This window comes from Puntigrus tetrazona, chromosome 14, assembly GCF_018831695.1.
Source record: "Puntigrus tetrazona isolate hp1 chromosome 14, ASM1883169v1, whole genome shotgun sequence".
Taxonomy (NCBI): Eukaryota; Metazoa; Chordata; class Actinopteri; order Cypriniformes; family Cyprinidae; genus Puntigrus; species Puntigrus tetrazona.
In genome coordinates, this window is record NC_056712.1 from 15,192,979 (window position 1) to 15,211,962 (window position 18,984).

Sequence of the window (18,984 nt, forward strand, 5' to 3'; positions counted from 1 at the left end):
TACTCAAGCTGCTTTTTTAAAAGTCTAAGCAGATGTGTAAAATCAGCCATTTTTAAGGAAGAACCCATCATGCATCTTTATGAATTAAAGCAGTAGCTCACCCATAGATTACATTTTATTTACTAAACCTCACGTTGTTGCAAACCTGTATGACATACTTTCTTCTGTGGAACACAAAAGAAGATAAAAATATGAAGGTCATTATGATGCTGTTTTTGCACTGAGAGAATTTCCTGTCTTCTTCTAGCCATATCTTCTCCTCCATCTCTGCTCGGCTCTCAATGTGACCTAGTTCGCAGCTAATGAAAGCATTTTTTCCCCTTTCCTCCTCCATCACATGGGTACGTGCAAGGTTACCTGACCTTAGCATATGTTGGTGGTGCTTGGGCCTCTGCCAACCAAGGAGAATACATTTCAGACAAGAAGCAAAAAACCTGGGGCTAGGGCCGTTGAAATTTAGGTTGGCGTAAAACAGGCATTCTTTCACAACACTGCAAGGGAAACGTAAAGCTTCTGTCATGAATCTTTTCTGTCATGACAAAGGAGGTGATTCCTCTTGGCCTGTCTGAAGTCAGGCTAAAAGTCTGCCAGAATCTCTCAATGAAAGCTCATTCAATAACACTAGGGGTTTTTTATCCTCATCCCGCTGAATGACAGACGGGGGGAGACACGTGCCAAGAGCTTGATGCTTCAATTAACCATGGCGAACACCCATCCCGTCCCCTCCTAATGAGGCAGCAAATTTAGCCTTTTTTTTGCCTCCTAATTCACCTCCCTGGGTGACTGCTCACTTGGCCTCCCTACCACTAATCTGAAAGATCCGATCTCAATCAGCTGTGCATTCACAGATCTTGCATAAATACTTTTATAAACTATTGAGAGAAAGCGAGAAAAGAGAGAAAATAATGCAGAAAAAGAAGAATAAAAATTGCCAGGTGGCACTCGTCATAAGTAAAGGAAAGAAAAAAGATAAAAGAAAAAGGGTAATTAGCACGTTTAACAGCTTGATTAACACAAACATACACACACTGTGGCCGGTGGTTCCGTCGCTGTAGAAATCGCGACTGCATTCCCCTGGTAGAAATTATTTCTCCCTCTCGGGCTTTTATAGTCGGGACCTTAAAATCATCCTAACCTCCCCTCTTACAGTGCCCCTATGTGTGCATTTACATACAATTAACAGTCAGATCACATTGTATTTAGTCAATGAAAAATATTTGGTAACCAGTCAACATATTTTTCTAACAGTTTATTTATTCATTTTGTTTTACTGTAGCATTTATGCAACCTTGACTTAGACAAATGGAGAAAACAGGATCAGAAAATGATGTGAGCCAGACTTGCATCAAGCACTTAAGCACCACAGCTCAATGTATGCACCAACCACAAAGCCCCAGGTCAGGCCATTGAGCCTTTGTTGGCAAAAGTCCCACAATTATTATTTTTAAATGTCTCATTTGAAAAATTTGTCAGCGGCAGCAACATACACTATGTTGATGCTGTTTTTAATTGGCATCCGCAAACAACCTTAAATGGTGATGCCTAAAAAAGCTGCAGTGTATATGCAAATCTGAGGCCTTTAAAGTAAATAATGACACAAATTCACCTCCTCTATGAGGATTCTGCCAGATCCATTGTCTAATTATGCTAATTCTGCAGAACGACACTGAGCTGACTCGTCTCTCTTTGCCGCATGTGGTGACAGAGAATCTTTTGATCTAAATTTAGCTACACCATCTTGCCCTTCAACCACACCCATCAATTCCAATCGCAGTTGGACTTGGCCGTGCCAATCAGCAGTGCCTCCTCACTTTGCCAAATGAGAGAAGGTCTGGTTGGCACCTTCCAAAAAAGCAGCAGAGTTAGAAGAGGATGAGTCTTTTCCTGGGTGAGTCTTGGGCGTCTGCCCTGGCCATCTGGGGCTGCGAAGAATGAGGAGGAAGCAGCCCAGGACTGCATGCGAGAACAAAAATCTGCACTTTTCCCTGCGAAAAACGGCCCTGCTGTTAGCTTGATTTTACCATGGCCAAATTGCACTATGTTTTCCCAAATGACATTTGAAACATATATTTCCCCATTTTTCACTCGTATGGTAACAATGTGGGGCGGCACAGTTCTTATTTCACAGTCAATCTCAATCGCTGCAGCTGAATTCAAAACAAGATCTTCTGGGCTTTCAGAGAATGCTGACTAACTGACTTTTAAGAAGTTAAAAGCATAAATTATGCCTAGAGAAAAAGTACCAAAGTTCACACTTGGGTGAATCTCAAAAAACATGTCAAGAGCATCTCCGGGTAACATTTTACCACAAATCAAAACAAAATTACCAAATGACAGTTGACTTTAAGGAAACTAAACCGATTTTTAGATCCATTATATTTGCTTTCATAATCATCTTTCTTTCATGACAATTAAACACATATTATGAACAAGAACATATCCCACCAGGCACCGGACATCTATATATAATTCAGTTTGACGTAGGACATGACGTCGGGAAGATGTTGCATTTCGGTTGAAAATGAGGGGTTGACGTAAGTATTACAGTTAACATTGCATTTTGGTTACACAACCTAAAAACAATGAATAGCAACGTCAACTGACGTCTGTATTCAAAATATATGAAATAGTATCTGCTGTACCAACAGCAAAATTTAAAACTGCATTGAATTACATTATATTTCTCTACAAGGAGCCATTCACAATAGACACATTCTTGCATTCAATAAGCAAAATGAGACAGAACGGCAGCATCTCCAGAGACATTTTTATTTTTTTTTATTGAACTGGTAATGAGGATTTAGGGGACAATATGCGCTTAATTGTCATGAAAATACTGTCACAATGCAAACAACATCTTAATGATGTTACAAATAGGCTTTAGTTTTATTTATGCATATTCAAATTTCTTTAGATTTTTAGGGGGTGGGCGTGACCTGGACTTGTTTTTGTAAGATTTACCCAGTTCTTCTAAGCCTGCTCTGGTAAGTCACAACAGATGCGATGTCACCAGTCAATGTGCCAAATGCAGCAGTGGAAAAGCAAAGGCTTGATCACTTCACTGCATCTTTTAAGCCCCATCTAATATGATCAGGGTGCAGGCTGCTCGTATTGTCATGCATGACTTTCTGGCAAGCTCCCACAGAGAAGACGAATACTTAATCCGAAGCGTGCTCTCTTTCTCTCTCTCTCTCTCTCTCTCTCTCTCTCTCTCTCTCTCTCTTTCCATTTCCCTCTATCGCTTTTCTGTCCTCCTAACAAGCTTGTACCAACATCTGTCTTGATTCATGTCTCATCAAAGATTTTTCCACCCTTTCCCCACTTTCCAAATGCCTCACTCTTGTTCTTTCAACAATAGCATACAAACAGTTGGAGATAATGAAGTCTCCTTGGGCTGGGACAAAAAAAAAAAAAAAAAAGAGAAAAAGAGAGTGCGGCTAGGAAGTGATCAAATATGGCCTAAAGCCAAATGCCTTTGTAGATGGTTTTTGAGTTCCCATTGATCTGAGGGTGGGCACATTGAAGAAATGAATAATTTATGGTCTCTTTTTGGTGGGTAGGGGTTTTCAGAATTGAGAAAGGCCGACAATGGAGTCTCAGTGGGAATATAACTGCCAGAACTTAGGTGTGCCTTATATTGTAGTGAAATGCTGAGGCTAATTCCTGTTGAGGAATGCACATTATCCTAAGACAATATGTTTATATCAAATATGCAGCATGCAGGACACTCTCAGGGAGTAATGGATGAGGCCTCACTTTGTTTAGCCATATTTCACTGTGCACTAATAGCTCCATATTGACAAATAAATCAGTGACAGGTGCCTTTGGGAACTATATAGGAGCATTCCAGCATCCACCAAATGCAGCTTGATACACTTTGCAATCCCAGGTGGGAGATTGGGATATTTTCAGCACTGTTCTTACAGGTACAGTAAGGAACGTGTTCTGCACAGCGTCTGCAGTACTGGAGCACAGCCAGTAAGTATGTGCAACTGACGGTATGAGTCAGGGTGACTCAGAATTTGGCTGCAGTTGGCAAGATAAATATTCAAGGGCAAGGTAGACTTGGCACTTGAAATATTCAAACTAATTGTTGTACAGAGTAACGAATATCCCTTTAAAAGTGCATGAGGTTAAATGGTGTTAAAATGGAAAACAATTCTTTTAGAAAGGTAGTAAAAAAAGATGGTGGATAAAATGCAGTAAGAAAATGTAAGAAAATGCTGACAACACAAAATATAACAATTACGGGAAACAGCTAATATGTAAAAAGTAAACACAATAATTATCACATTTTTAGTTATCTAAGAGGCTATCAAATCTAAATTAGTAAGATACTGAGTTAGTTTCACTGCCAAAGAGAGAACACGAGTTAATTTGTGCAAGCTTGACTGTGGATTATTTTTGTCCAAGTCTGAAGCTGTTCGTATAATTACTCCCTGTAGATATGGGCTAGCAAAAACTGTTCACAGGGAAGTTATTTTCAAACCAAGCAACTTTCTGTTGGTCAGTGTGGAAAAATCATCTGCGAAACCAAAATCTGTGTGGGGAACTTTGCACAGATCCCCATTTAAATGACTGCATTTCGCCTGCAGGACTTTTGCCAAGCATCAGTAATGACTGAACCTTAAGTCTTTCTAAATACTGTTTATCTGAACACAGTATGTACCATCTGTCATGAGATCATTTAACTAAAAGTGGCAAAAAAGAGACATTGATAAATCTGGCTCCAAGCAACGCTCTCATTTGATATTCCTTAACTTTATACTTTCAGCAGCTTTGATTGAACGCCGCATTCATTAAAGTGCAGCAGTTTGAAGAATCCAGCCACTTGGTCTAAGGCGTTCACCTGCTGTCATCTGCAGAGAGGGTATGGCTGAATGTTTCTTAAGTGTTTATGTATGCTCTCATGAAAAAAAAATGCAAGAAAAACATTTTTAGGAGTACACCGCAATACATATGTCTACCACATTCTAAAAATGCATATTAGTCTCATCTAGATATTTTCATGCACTCTTTAGGACTAGGTAGAAAGGTAAAGTAGAATCATGTAGCTTTGAAGGTATTCACACTTTTTTTGTTGACAGTGTAAGATGACATAGCGGTTCATTCATTCATTCATACATTTATAAAATAATATTATTGACTTTCTTGGTTCTCTAATGTCTACTACTGTTTGTCAGGTGTTCTAATTCCTGGAAAAAAACCCATCTATTAGCATACCCATTTATCTAAGTGGCTCTGCCTTTATAGATAGTTGCTATCTTTGCTCGGGGTTTCTGAACCAATCACCTGAGCTGTGATGTGAAAGGGAGTAAACAGCCAAAAAAATAAATCTATTTCAAGCTCTAAAGCTCTTCAAAAATCTGTCACTGGTAAAATGTCTATAATAAAATACAATTCTTGCAATGTATTCGTTGCAACAACAACAAAAAAAAAATCAGAATGCATGGCTATGGCTGACTGGAAAATTAGTTTGTAGGACAAGAAGCTGATATATTATTAAAATTTAGCAGTTTGCAAATACACACACTTACAGTAAAGCCATACACACACACACACACACACACACACACACACACACACACACATTCTCTTTCTGTAAGAGTTCGATAAGAGCTTCTTTCTTCCTTGGCTCCCTTCTGGATGCCTGCCAGTGGCGGACAGCAGCTTTGTGGGCTGGACAGAACAGCGGCATCCCCAGGAAGTCTCTCCCTGCCACATTCCCCCACATCCTCTTCCGTCCGACCCCCACCGCCTAGTATTCTATCCTCAGCTAGACCCAGGGGCCCGGGGATCCTCAGTAATGCAGCCTCATTGATTTATAATTCCGTGCTGTGCTGGCATCCAAGGGTAGAAATTACACATGTTGACAATGGGAGCACTGCTTGTTCGAGCCGAGGTAAAGGTCATCATTTAGATGCTGTGGCTTTGTTCCCAAGCCTCTCGAATGGCGTATTAACATCCGGAGCGCATGCAATCCAGCAAGTTAAAACACAGCAAGGATGCTCCATCATGAAAACGCCAGTGCACTTTGATAATGCAGCACACGGGTGCGTCCCACTGATGTCTGTGGTTTGTATGTTCTTTATAGACTAATGTGGGTTTGCCAGCTGTTGATTTTGCTCCATTCATCTGAAACATGCATTTTTCGATCTGATGCACCTCTTGGTATGAACGACAAACTCAAATCCAAGGTTGGCAAACATTAACATAAGTGTTTCTGTAAGAAGTGCTTGAGCTGGAATTGAGTGACATCTTCACGACCTCCCTCAGGAAAGCTTTCTATCAACAAGAAGCCATTTTTCAAATTTAACACACCCTCTCTTGTCCCTAGTTAAACAACTCTCGATAGAGCGTGTCATCTGAAGTGCCTACGTGAACTCTGTGCTGTGCATAACTGAATAGATAAGGGAGTGACTTGTTGATTGAAAGGATTCAATTGATTTTTTTTTTTTTAAATATAGGCACTATTCTTACGAGGTAGCAAACACCTAATATATACACTATATACACAATCTGAGTATATACATTCTACTTCTTTATTGCATTAGCTTGTGATTAATCACATCAAAAATTTCAAAAAGTTTTTGTTAACATAATATATATGTACTGTGTATATTTATTATGTATAGGTGCTGTAAATACACATATAGTATATATTACAGAAAACATTGACAAATTTATATTCATATAATTTATTATATATAATTGTTTTAATATATAAAACAAAAGTGTTTGTATTTACATATACAAAATATAGACGGCACACACACACACATAATGTTAAAACAAAGCAAAAAAACAACAACAACATATGTTGGATGCATTTAAGCGTGATTAATTGTTTGACAACACTAATTAGCATCAATAAACCATATTTGCAACCCCACCTTAATCCTCTCTGCTGAGTAAGACTTAATATCCCCAGACTAGTCAATTAGTCTATGCCATGTCTCAGCTTAAATTTTTAACTGTATGGATGAGCCTTGCGTCCTAATAGAACACATGCAGCAGTTTTCTAGCCTCTGAAGAACGAGCCAGTCAATAACCTAAATAAAACACTCACCGACAGCAGTAAAGGCGGAGGTGAAGAGAGAGAGAGAGAATGGTCATCAAGCTACTCCAGAACAGCTGATACAAACAAAACCACTGGCCAAGCCCACGCCGTATATGCTCACACAGTACCACAAAAAGCTTGGATAATTTCTGAAGAAATTAAATGCCCACCATTCCTGAATTTGTATGCATCTGTACTCCTTGCATGTTTATGAAATTTTGGTTCGTCATAAACTACCAATAAGAATTTTAATACTCCCTGTTAATTCAACACCGTTCAAAATAGTCAGATACAGAACAAACACAGAAAATCTGACTGGAAGTATCATTGTTCAGTACCGTATAAGCTGAAATATTATTGTTAAACTAACAAAACTGAATGTGAACTTGGTTTAAATGAAAAGTGTATCAAAATCAAGATAGCAAATAATGTTATGTAATTTAAATTATAATATAATTTATTTTTATTTTTTACACACGCACACATTTATACATAAGATACAAAAGTAAGGTACATTAATATAGATAATTTCAATTCACAAGTTATGTTTTAAAAATATTTTTTTATAGGAACAGGAACATTTTAGGAACAGGAACATATTAGGAACATTTTGATTTTATAAAAAGGTATTTGGCTTAGCAATTTCACAAGCCTATGGTAAATATGCTTTCAGCCCAACAGGAGAATGACCGTGTCAAGGTCCCAATTGCCATCATTTGTTTCAAATGATTAGTGTCAATAATTACTTCCCTATTAATGAAATGCATCTGCTATCGCAAACAACATCATTATGGATTGGTTAATTGGATGAGTTTAGGCATATTAGCCAATATTACATCTAAGCATGGAGGGGTGCTGCTTTATGGTCCATTTTCGGCTAATTGCATTTTGGGCCCTTGTTACAAGCATCATGAATGTGCATCTGCCATGAATCTCTCTCTCTCTCTCTGAATCGATGTATGATAGAAATGTAATTATCAAGTCAGTGAAGGTGTAGACAGTCGTGTCTGTTTGCATCTAAGCTTACTATCCAACATAGCATTAGCAAAACATGTTCTGATTATCTGTTTGGAGAAAACAGATTTAGATATTTAGGGCATGAAAAGATCTATGTGAAATCACACAGCATACATTTAAAGGAATACTTAAGGTTCAATATACTGGAATATATCTTTTCCAGACAAAGAGAAAAACAAATGTGTTTTAAAGTGATGTACTTCTAATGGAAGTAAATAGGATCAATCTGTAAATATTAAAATACAAATTTTTCAACATTGTATAGCCACAATGCTGAATAAACCTATCCAAATGTCGACTTTGCTGTCAAGACAGCAACGCCTAAAATAATCCTAAAATTATTGAGAACTTAAGTCAGTATTTTAATAGAAAAGTAAGTGCTTTTAAATAAATGTAATAGTATCACACTTTATTGTTTATGGCTACTTTATAATTTCAGTAGATTGAGCTTAATTGAATCCTGAATATTCCTTTAACATAGCTTAGCTCCCATTCAGAGATATTGCAGCTCCAAGATGGTGGAGGAAGAACTGTGCTATGCCTACATTTCTTCTTCTTCTTCTTTCTTAATAACCATAGTGTCACCTAACACTGTACAGAAACTCTGAAACATTGCTTCAGAATAACACCGAAGGCAAGGGACCTTAGGTGAAGGTCACATGAGAAGCCTCTCTTCACAGCAGAACCTGAGGCAGACTGACCTCCTTCTTCTTTTCTCTCCTCACTTACAGCTAAAATGGACGCTTTTTCTTCCATTCTTCTCCATCACATCACCCATATGACCCTGGCTGAAGCTTGATGTCAACCCAGATGCAAAAATTCAGCACCACTTTAGCTTGAGGTGGCCCATTTCAACCAGCTCCATGGAAGGTTGACTGCAAAGGCGACATGGGTGTCAGGGTCATTGTCAGCCACTATCGGTCCTAATCCATCCCTCCAGAGCCGATGCCGTCCATCCGTTCCCCTGAGCACCTGCTGACATTGCCCTTTACCCTTCACTGCACTCTTCTCAGGCTGTGTAACAACCATCAAGCCCCGTCATACTACACCATCCGTTCCCCCAAGCGCCCCGCACATCACAGGACTGGGGCTGAAACAGGATGGAAGACGTCCTCTTAAGTTAGCATTGCTACAGGCTACATGTTTCAGTTTGGAACAGACCCTGGAAGACTTGGCAGACTCTGTCTGTGTCATTTAATTGAGACTCTTTGACTTCTTAAGGTCTTCATTATACAGCATGAGGCAATACAGGTCTAACACTGAGAAATGTGGAAAAGAAAGAGAAGTGAAGTGCGCAATTTATCCATGAGAGGTTTCTCATTAAGAAACAAATACATCACAGTGCATCTGTGTGATTTAAAATGGCACTTCTTAATGTTTTGCTTCAGGCCAAATTTTAGCTTAGACATCAAGAGGACCCAACACCATAGCAAAATTGTTTCATATAGAGAAGTAACACAAAATATCACAATGTATTAAACAGGTCATGAAATGGAAAATCAAAACATACAGAACTTTTCAAAGGTTCATATTTTAAACTCCCCAGTTTAAAATATGAAATCGACCAATTCTAAATAGATGTAGACAAGCTGTACCTCTAAAAACTATGCATACAGTACTCATTAAATTTTCTCAGTTACTCAATAATTAAAAAATGCATTTACGCAAATAAGGAAGTTAAGTGCTTGTGACAGAATTAGTATTTTTACAAATATGTAAATTTTTTAATGCATAACACAGAAATTCCATGACCATTCAATATATAATACATGTGTATAAGTGAATGTATGTCTAATTTATTAATTGATTAATTAATTAATACATTATATGTTTTGTTGACATTTCTGTGGAAATCACATATTAAGTATCTCTGACCTGCAACCAACTATTATTCAGAACCTCTAATGTTAAAGGTACTGAAATGAACAGATTTAATTAAGCTCCACTACTGTTTAAGCAGTATGCCATGAAAATCCTGATTAAGAAGATCATCTAATGTTATTTTTAAAAGCTTTGTTTGCAAAATCTGGCAGAACTTTACTAACATCCTGCGCATAGTGCCAGCATGTTTTCCACCAGACTTTTGGGACCCTTGAGGATTAGTGCTACCATCTGTCTGTATATACCATCCAGATGTGTTATATGAATACATTGATAAATATGTTTATGTTGACAGAAAACAGAGGGCTGTAAGTGTAACAATCAAAAGAGGAGCAGCAGTGCCAAACCCCTGCTAAAATTAGTCCACGTGCACTACATCTCTCCGGTCATTCTGTGGTCTACACTTGCCTTAGGGATCAAATCAACAAGCACTGAAAGATGGCAGATGGGGCCAGTGCCCAATTTAGAGCTTTTTTCTGTTATTTAGACTGGCGGCAATAAGGAGGCATGACTGTTTTTGTGGTGGCCATGCCAACATAACATCAGCCTGATGTGCACTAATGATCTGAAGCACTGTGACAGAGTCATCCAAGCTCGCTTGTGAGAAGGTAAGAGTCACTCTGCTAAAGGTCACAGTCTCCAAAATACGGAAAACAAATGCTGACAGAACAATGAGCATTGATTTTTTTTCTTCATTTCTTAATGGACTCGCTATAAATATAGTGACGGTCAAAGGCTGAATCATCTCTTTCAGGTAGAAAGAGCTCTTTTACTACTGAAGTATTGCATATTTAACCTCTTTGGTCTCCCTTTGACATAAATCACGTTTTTGTTGCCCCATCCTGTGGAAACTTTATTTTAGAAACGGCATGAAAAAGTCAATGAATCTGTTGCAAGTGTAAAGAAAATAACCTAATCCCAAAACACTTTGAAAATGCAAAAACAACACTTTTAGTTATGCTTTTGCATTCTGATTGCAATAGATTACATTCACAATTATACGTTTTTGTTTTTTTTTTCCTAAACTGTAAAGTATCATTTCATCCATTCCCTATGAATCGAAGCCATGACCTTGGAGTTGTTAATGCAACGTTTTACTGTTTTGTGCTACAGGATTGAACATAACATCACAAACATTAATTTTAAGTGTTTCCACAAGGGCTGCTTTAGTGGTGTCTCTTTCTGCCTCTAGGTATCGCAAGTATTCTTTGGTACAACTCGTAGAGGCCAAGGTCACAAGTTTGATTTCTGGGGGAATTAGTAAAACTGACATGCATTATACTGCAAGTTGCCCTAAATAAAAGCATCTGGCAAACTGTATTTTAAAAATAAAATAATATTTATAAAACTTCACATGAATATTAGCATTTTTGATATAACATTTTATCCCCAAAACAACACAATATTTCACAATATGCATGCATAAAAAGAATGCACACTCACAATTTGTTGTCCATCCATGCTAAAATTAGATTAAGCCATCTTAAGATCATACGTTTTGATGGTTTATATAGGGTTTTGGGCATTTGACAGCCAGTCTTATTGGCTAAACCAGCTAATACCAGCTTGGCATGGCTAGAACACCAGTTAAACCAGCTTAAACTGGATAGTACCAGCAAACCCTTTAGGCTACATTTATAGTAGATGTTTTTAGTTGCATTTAGCTGCATAAATCAAGTTTCACTCGCAGGAGACATTATATTTGTAATGATAGTCAGTGTCAAAACATGTTTATTTAAGAGTGCAATGAAAAAAAAAAACCTTTTTATTACTCCAAGTAATTCCAGAGCGAAGCGACACATCTTTGATTTGAAATGATATTTGAAAGAAAATCAATCAAGTACATGATCAAAGCATCTTTGTGCGTTTAAAGTGCATCACAGTCACCTTGCCTCCCACTTTCAGGTTCATAGGACATCTGTTATCCCATGACCCCATCATTTCCACCATCAAACAACACATTTAACATACAAAGTTATCGAGATGGCCATGAGAGCACCTTCAGGCATGGCTGAGCTTCAGCTTCACGCAGTGGCAAACCTCCTCAGATGCCACGTGTGTTGATGCATCTGGCTAGACTGGGAACAAGTGATGCTGGCAATGCAGCGAAAAGCTTTTTCTGTGACTACATCTGCCAGTGCATTCTCATTTCCATCCAAGACCCTCGAAGGCCTGTTTCATAACAGCAGGCAAGGCAGACTACGCTACTGCTGTCGCATAGCAATTACCCCATTTATTACCCCACATATTCATTGTACTGTATGTTTTGAAAAATTACATTTAAGGATTGAATGACAACTTGGAAAAAATCAATATATATACGAAAAAGCTGATTTTATACACTCCAATCTAGACTCTACATGTCAGTGATTGAGAGTGTACGAGCAATGCAACTGCAAATCAAGCAGCAGCAGCCTCAAATCCAGAGCTCCCTCTTCAAACACAAACCGGCAGACCCAAGGACTGCGCGACTCTGCCCAGTTAGTGCTCAATAAAACATCAAAGACATAGAACACACAGACATCATCATCACACTCTCGCTTTTCTTTTTTGTCTCTCAATCCGACTGAATTCAGCCATGTATTACAGACAAGACAGATCATTCAATGACATTTCCAAAGCATTCAGATAGAGAGAATCTCTTTCTCAACATTCACCCGGACACATGAGAATCATTCTGTCACATTCAGATCCTTCCTCGGTAAACTCCTCACATTAACAGACCGCCTAATCGGTTTTTATCTGCAGGCGAAGTCACGGGCGTACCGGTAACACAAGTGGAGAGAATCATCACTATGGACAGGGTAACACAGGGGCCAGTTTCAACAGTCAGGGTTATTTATTATTCAATTATTTTAAATATTTCAGGGCAGACAGGATGTGCATGCAATCATGAATATTTCAGTCCCTCCTACAAAGGAGGGGGGCACTTGTCCACTACCGTCAGGGGAGTGCGCACACGCTCCTCGACGGAGCTGTGGGACATTCACGCCCAAACCCGAACGGCTGTCCTTCAGTCTGGAAATAAATAAATAATATTTAAAAAAAAAAAATTTATATTCTGTCCCCTTTCCATCCGGCCTCAGTTGCGTGAGGCAGCAGCACAGATATGAGGCTGTCAAACCCCCTTCATCACACCTTCAATCTCTGTTTGCATTTTCACACCCCTCCTTTCTCAAACGTGGTCACAAGACGGCCACTAAATTGCTTCATGTGAAGGTGCCACGGCTGAACTCGTGGGAGAAGTGACAGCAAAAGTAATTACGTCGGGCGCAGCGAAAAGAAAAAAAACTGACAACAATCGGTCAGCCGCCAACTCCGAAAGTTGCGAGAGCATCTTAAGACATAGATTTAAATATTCCCCCTCAAAATGACATATAGCTGGTGTTAACCCCCTCTTCCCAACCCCTCACCTCTATTTCTGACAAATGGGGGATCCTGTCAAAATGAGTACCGTCTCGCACTGTAATTATCCCCTTTGTCCCTCAAAATCCCAGTAATATCCACCAAGGTGCAAAGGAATAAATCACGGTTTTAACACCAGACTCGAGCACTGATTAAAATGCAATCCATTTTATCCATCTACTTTAATTATACAGAACAATTTATGTAAATAGTTCACAAAAACAACTCTGACTTACATTCCCCCCTTTTCCTTTTCGGCAGTCGTTGCGGTAGACTAATCTTAGCTCAGTCAAACCTGAATTGCACTTGCTCGCACATGCAAGACATTGAACTTGACTAACATCTTACCTTAAAATGCTATTTGTGATCCTATACTCCACAGGCTGGCTGAAGCAAAGCAATGCACGACCCAAATCTCTTCAGTTTAGCTCCGCAAAACAACAAACACAAGAGGCTGAGATGCAAAATCTATTTTCAACTCTTTTTGTCCTTGCTTCAGATTTCCCTTTGATTACTCCCTGCTTTTATAATCCTGTTTTTTTCTTCTCCGTTATTCTTTTTTTCTCTCCTTGAACACCTTCTGTTTTCAGTGCCGTGGCTGAGGGATGCTGCTTGTCTCTGAGAGACTGAGAAAGGAAAAAGAGAGAGAGAGAGAGCGAAACGGAGGCAGCTCTCCTCCTCCTCGTGCACAAGGTCCTCCCGTCAGTGGCTGAAGGCAGCAGCTGCGCTCCAAACCTCGAAGAATCCCGTCGTGCTCCGCTTAGCTCATCCTCCACAAGAGCTCACATCCCAGAGAACTTTCAGACTTGCACGCGCAATCCGCACTCCACGTTGAGGTTAAAAAGGAGAATAAACCTTTAGTGTTTAATCCATGTGTCAGTTATTTTTTTTTCTGGATCGTAGATTTGATTGTCTGTTCTCCCACCCGGCAGAATGTCTAGAAGCTCGGTGTATTGAACATCGCGCTCGTTCTCTTTCTCTCTCTCCCTCTCTCTCTCACAGGCTTGCACATATGCACACACACGCTTGCCCTCCCTCTCGCAGTTCTTTCCACCCCCTCCATCCATCCATCTCTCCCTCCCTCTTTCTCACTCAGTCGCTGCATGAGAGTCTGACAATTACTGCGTTTGTGTTCGGAGTTACGTCAAAGATAAAGGATTGCTTCCTACTTTCCTTAAGCAGGAATAACGTGCAGCTCCATATGCGAATGAGACCATGCAAATAACGTAAAAAAACTGAATGAGTGATAATGAAGGGAAAGCATGGTCTAGCACAGCTGTTCCTGTCTCCAGAGCAAGCACAACATCCACCCCTCCAAGGAGAAAGCTGTACCGGTACCAGCGGAAGGGTCACCATTCAGTGTTGGCCAACTGTCAAGAGTGATTGAGGAGGTAGATGAAAATAGAAGCAGATGAAGCAAGCAGATCAGAGCGCTACCAGGAAGCAAGGACAATACGCATCGAACAGCAACCGTGGAATCATATAATTAGCGGCATGAACAAAATTGCCAATTCCCTTATCGCCTCGACACACATATGCAGGGAGAAAAGCCTCCGGGGGGTTAGTGAATGAGAGGCAGTGGCAGAACTAATAAAAAACAAAAAGAGGATTGGCCTGAACAATGGTATGAAGCGGAAGAGTCTTGCTGTATCTGGGCCTAACCGGAACACACAAACGCACATAAATAAACTGAGATGACATATTTGGCCTACTAAGTTGTTTGGAACTACTTTTAATAAGAATTTCGCAGACGCTGACATTTTGAGGTGTGGACAGCATATTTATTTTTGATTAGCTTCATGGTTGTACTAGTGTTTGCATTAAAGATGTAATTTTTCTATGTTAAATGGAGTCAGCTTAATATGTAGGTTGATTTCCCAGGAGAGTGTGTACACTGACTCTCACTATCAAAACACTGTTGTTCATTTCAGCATTCCAAGCAGCTTAATAAAGCCGGATATGTTTTTGGGGGTGGGACCATCTCTTTCGTCAATTAATGGAATTGATCAGAAAGCCTCGAAAGAGTCATTGTTTTGACAAACTATATACTTTAGATTTAAGCATATATGTATAACAAAATTTGCATTGTTAAAGTTAGATATAATTAGAATTCATTAAAACTGGGTTTCTAACGGCGTACACTATTCAGCAAAGAATTTTAGAATGTAACAAAATGTATCAACTTCATATAAGCGCTCTTCTGTGGAGTTTCACATTTACAAATTAATATTATTTAATGCATAACTAATTTGTTTTCTTTTTTTCATTCATTTACATCGACCTGCACTAATTAAAAGGTTCTGATATAGAAAATTGTTCCCTACTGTTAATTCTTTAAACCAAATGCAAATCTTATTGTACAGCATCATTTTTTAGTTTTTTTTTTTATAAGAAGAAAATCATTACTATGAAGTCATAAATAGATACAGCAGCTCTGTCTAGAAACTAGCACTAGCACTTTTAAGAAACTTTTTTTTACTATAAATTTAGGTTATCGTGCAACTTTAATCAGCTGGCACCTTTCAAAACCAGCAAACTGTAGCAGTTTGAATAAGAGAAGACCACATAAACAGTACTATGGTACAGAAACTCAATTTATCTTTTCAGATATATTAAATATTGAAAGACAGTCAAATTTACCAATGCCATTTTGCTAATTTTCTGGCATAAAAGGACATAATAAACTGTGACTCCATCTGTTGAGCTTTTGCGAGAAACTTGCATTTTTGCAGATGAAAACAAACAAAAACATTTCATATACCATGACAGAATATGTTTAAATCCATTAGATGTGATATGTGTGTGCTTCTGTCTACTTATATGAAGATAGTTAAAGTAAATTAGAGATAGGAAGACTGAGAGAAAACACAATAGAATGTCACTGTATTTCTAAAGATGACAAGGGTGAAAATCTGTAAAGATTTCAACAGTGCGTTGATTTGTATCAAAACTCTTCATGTCTTATGAGAAAGTGCACATAATAACCAAAAGCCTCCAAATTTTGAGTTCTAATTATTGGCCATCTGGCACCAATCATTAATAACTCAATAGAAATCCATCCATCCCCACAATGACACAGAACAAAGATTTAACAACTGCCATTGCCACATGAATAATTATTGTTTAGATGTTTTAGTCATCTTTTGTGTCGGTTAGTCATGATGATGTTATACATCAAGGCCATAACAACAAATACAACTGACTGTAACGTAACCATTCTAATTTATTCTAAATAAATCAAAGCAATGCTGACATTATACAGTCTAACAGACAGTGTTTAAGAATGAGGCACAATATGTTCTTAGGCTCAATCATTAAAAGAAAGTCTGTCACTGTGGATATACTCTATTCAGCATGAAGTCAAAATGAGAATAACATTTAATGTTGTGTAACATAGTTACATTGCAGTTACAGCATGAACTGATAATGAACTGCTAAACTATTCAGTATTGACGATCTTCGCAATAAAATCAACAGGACTTCAGTTTTTCACTAACAGAAGCCTGATTTTCCCCCTCCCGTGGTGTTGATAATGGAGGAGAAGACAAATTTGGCTTGATCCACATCTTAAGAGTTGTTTTGGCTTACCAATCAAATGATTTAGAGGGAGAAAAAACATTCCAACAAGGGCAAGCAAATAGTCTTTAATATTTCTAATGAGTGCTGAATAGAAGAGAAAACTTCACCTGTGCCAAGCCATCAAGCATCCATCCACAAATGACTTTGATTGAGAGGATCGGTTGGCCAGCAGCAAGATGCAGAACATCTAATGAATTACTTCAGAAAAAAGTGATATCAAAGCAATCTGCCAAAAAGCGGCACCTCCTCCTTTTGAAAAGTTATTAACTGAACACTAAAGCAACAGTTCAAACAAAAATGGTTGTTACACCATTTACACCTAACTCTTTTTCTTTTGTTTTATTTTTAAAACAAAAGCTCCAAAAAGCATATATACACTAGCGTTCAAAAGAAGAGATTTATTAATGTTTGACAAAAAAGCTTGTGTCAGTTATGCTCTAGATTGCATTTATTTGACCTATGTAAAGTGCTAAATATGTACATTTATTTCTGTGTGGAGACACAGAATGTATGCATCCCTTATAACTCTTAGGGATGCTCCGATCCCCTAATACCGATTCTGATACCAAAGTAAAATTTTGGCAACGGATCATATGGTTTATTAGTTTATCTAATAAATCATATGCATCCTTGTGACCAACTACGTTCCGCACACAACAATGTTCCGTACAGATTAAGTTTTTAGCTTTGAAGTGTGAATTTTTAAACGTTGATTGTGGGCGACGAGCACTTAGATGACCACTTTCACCTGTGACAGGCAGCAGAGATGCAGCACAGACGCTGTGTGCAGTGATGATGTTTATATCGATAAAAGGGTCATTTAATTGGAATATTTTAGCATTAAATTGTTTCTTTAATAAATTAAATTATTAAATTCTTTAATAAATTAAACATTAACTATAAATGACTGTGTTGTTATTTCAATGTCAACTTTTCATTTAAAAAATAAATATTACATTGTCCTAAAACACATTACACACACCCACACACAATGTAAATAGTGCACACAGAAAATGAACACGTTAATTTCTAGTTATGGTATGTATCATTTTAAATGCGCCATGCCCTTTGTTATTAAGCTGGTTTGAACCACCATTTAAACATACAAAATGACACAATTGTATTTTTGGTTTATGGAAACAACAGTTATGGTGAACACAATACTAACATGTAAAATGGAATGGGCCAGAAAAGAATATATACCATACCTTCATGCAAATCCTCCCTAGCTGACGACGCAGTACCATTTAAGTGATTTATTGGAAGGCCTGCTGTACTTACAACGGCGAGCACGACAAGTACAAACGCCTCGTCCGTTTGCGAACACGGCAACACCTGGCAAGACAGGATAGCTCGCTTTTCTGAGGTGAGAGATAACAAGTTACGAAAATATTCTGAATATTGACACTGACATTAAGCCTGTTAACTTCTCATCTGCCCGCGGATGCTGAATCGGGACAGTGTGTTTTCTCGGGCACTCTTTATTTAAACTGCACCTGTGAGAAGTGTCTTCAGCTTTCACGTCTTCTAGAATAAAAGTCTTGCATCAGAAAACTTAAAAAAACACCCAAACGGTCTCGCGACACACGACCCACCAGTAGAGAAACATTGGTCTTACCCATTGCTAGCGCATGATGTCACAGCCACGGTGCGAAAGCATAAACTTTTAAATCACCTAGCCGATAGTCAGATGGGGCCAACGGTCAGCTCTACCCGATTTACAAATGTATTCAATATCGACATCGATACCCGTTACAAATATTGGATCATATAGTGGCACACCTATCTGAAATATACTTGTACTTTAATCTTCATATATAAGCCACATTTTTAATCAAACTCACACAGCTGTGCTTAAGATTAGCACTCAGTCTGTTCATCTAGTCACATGGCACTCCAGGTACCTTGTTCCACTCATAGATGTAAAAAAGCGAGTGAGATGAGGAGAATAAAAAGTGTAACTCTGTGTGTTCTGCGTATGGAGTGCAACCTGCAGATAAGCAAGGCTAAGCCTTTTGGCGGATACCATGGCACGACCAGCA

General features: G+C 38.5%; 1 protein-coding gene across 3 annotated transcripts in view; it reads right to left on the reverse strand.

Annotated features, from left to right (window-relative positions):
• The window catches only part of lingo2 (leucine rich repeat and Ig domain containing 2), a 201,287-nt gene extending 186,920 nt beyond the window's left edge, over positions 1-14,367 (reverse strand). For 2 of the 3 annotated variants that reach the window (XM_043256502.1, XM_043256500.1), the window contains exon 1: positions 13,712-14,367. The gene's annotated coding sequence lies outside the window, so the exon portion shown is untranslated. The remainder of the gene's footprint in view (positions 1-13,711) is intronic. The other variant, XM_043256499.1, reaches the window with a different exon arrangement.
• Positions 14,368-18,984: the final 4,617 nt, after the last annotated feature.